We start from the raw sequence: 2,339 nt of genomic DNA on the forward strand, positions 1-2,339 counted from the left end.
ATGCGTATTTCATGAGTTGTGGTTCATAAAAACCCATACTCATCAGGTTGAATTGTTTGTTTAATACCCAATGCATTGAGATGATGCTTACAATTTGAATTCATAACAACAATTTCTCATCAACTTAAATTGTTTGTTTAGTACCCATTGTATTGAGGTGACACTTACAAGGTTGAAGTATTGCAACTTCCTAGAAGGTCTACCTACTCAATTCCATGATGATCCAACTTTCCTTGACCATAAAGTTTTGCCCAAGATTAAGCCTTCTTAGCTTGCCATGCCATTTGAAAAACCTTCAACATGTTATGTGCCTTATGAAGCATTGATCATAGATCTGCTCAGTTCCTTCATTAACAACTAGGTGGTATTTTTTGTCATGTCAAATTATGTGATGTTTAATTAGTACTGATCTTGAAACAATTGTAAGAGTAGTGGTTTACAAGAGCTCCTCTCTTGTGATTACGAATAGTCCACTTAGCACTCATTGTATCCATGTGATCCTCATAGATTTGAAGAATTTGAGATTTATTTGGTGTTGATGTTGCAAGACCAGTACAAATTTGTTTGCATCTGCAGAAAAGAAAGTATGGAGAGTGTGAAGGAGAAAATGTTGTAGGTCTAGGAGCTCAAAATGTTGTTAATAATTTTTTTTTGGGTGCCCATCATTTAAAATTTTATGGAAGGTTCTCCAAGGCTTAACAACCATCTTTGAATGCTTCAAGTGGGCTAGATTTTGCTAGGACAGACCTAAAGTAGAGGAATTTGTCATGGAGTTGACAGCGATAGCATTGGATGTTTTGGATAATCTACACTCCCCATTGGATAACCAATGACATATGTGTAATATGTGCAACCCAAAATCATGTTATATAAAAAATTTATATATAAATCAGTAAATTGATTAATTAATATAATATTCTTGTAATCCTATAAAGATATATAGGAGGGATGTGAAATATATATCTTCCTATTAGTTTGTTCATCAGTCATCCACTGTTCCTTTCTCTATTCACTCTTTATAGGAAATGAATTTGTGAATAGAGGGACATTTTTTTCTAAGTGAATACTAACAATTATTCTAAATGAAGGCTACAATTACTAAATGGACAGACACATATTTTCAAAGAAAAGGTCATTTAAAAGCATATGGCTCATAAAAGATATCAATAATAATAAAGATAGACAATAGGAATAAGAAGGGAGGAATATGGGCATTCGATGTAAGAATAGGGGAATATAAGATATATATTTGGAAGAACTAGGGATTAGAAAATATATTTGAGTACTTATCAAAGGATCAGAAGTCAGAGCACACATATCAGGCAATTAATAAAAGACCATAGAATATCAGTTACATATATACTGTACTGATCAAAGGACTACATATATTAATAGAATTGGTACTCTGATCAATGGGAAGAAGAGTACACAAAGAGATAAGTAAGGAAACAAAGTATTTACAATGCCGGTAAACATTGTCTAACAGCAGATTACTTCTGTAGCATATTTATGAGTAATGTTGATTTACCAAATGCTATATCTTACTCCTGGTGGGACTAAGAATTACTTACTATTTAGTCTTGTGTGTGTCTGTACAGTATATATTTGAATTATATATCCGAATGTTTTAATTTATATATCTGGATATCCTATCCTATATTTATGAATGATCTAATATTCAATTATAAGAATGATTTAATATGTAGATATATGATATATGTTTATAATGAAATAAGAATTATATAATAGTTATTTATGTAACATATGAAGTAATTTATACTTTGTCTTTTTATTGTTATGCTACCTAATAGCAGGCAACATTACAAATTGTCATTCCCTATCACACATATTGGTATTGTTCACTATCACACATATTCTAAATAAGGAAAATAGGAGTATACTGTCTCAAGAAAAATTAAGCCTCACCTAAAGGAAGAGTAGTTCTGGTACATTAATTACAATTTAAATTATAAATTATAATTACCAGGCTCTGCAAACTAGCTATTGTGAACAGTTGTATTTCTAGTCCTGTCAATGTTTAACAAATTGATTATCAATAGTGGCAACAAAATATAAATCCTGGAGAAATATAAATCTTGCATTCAATCACCCAAAACTTACACAATAACAACGTCACTCATAGTTTTCACATCTACACACATTCATCACATTTTAGTTTTATAATAACACATTTCCTGCCATTAGTATTTTCTTTTTGAATTATGCACCATAAGTGAAACTGCATGCAGCACATCAACAAGCTGGTCAATTTCTAGTTGATATTCAGAGCTTTTCTCCAAGAAAGAGAGTGAACTATAGGATCAGTGTGAGCAATATTA

Source organism: Cupressus sempervirens, chromosome 10 (genome assembly GCF_028749045.1).
Source record: "Cupressus sempervirens isolate cs-2001-9-10 chromosome 10, ASM2874904v1, whole genome shotgun sequence".
Lineage (NCBI taxonomy): Eukaryota > Viridiplantae > Streptophyta > Pinopsida > Cupressales > Cupressaceae > Cupressus > Cupressus sempervirens.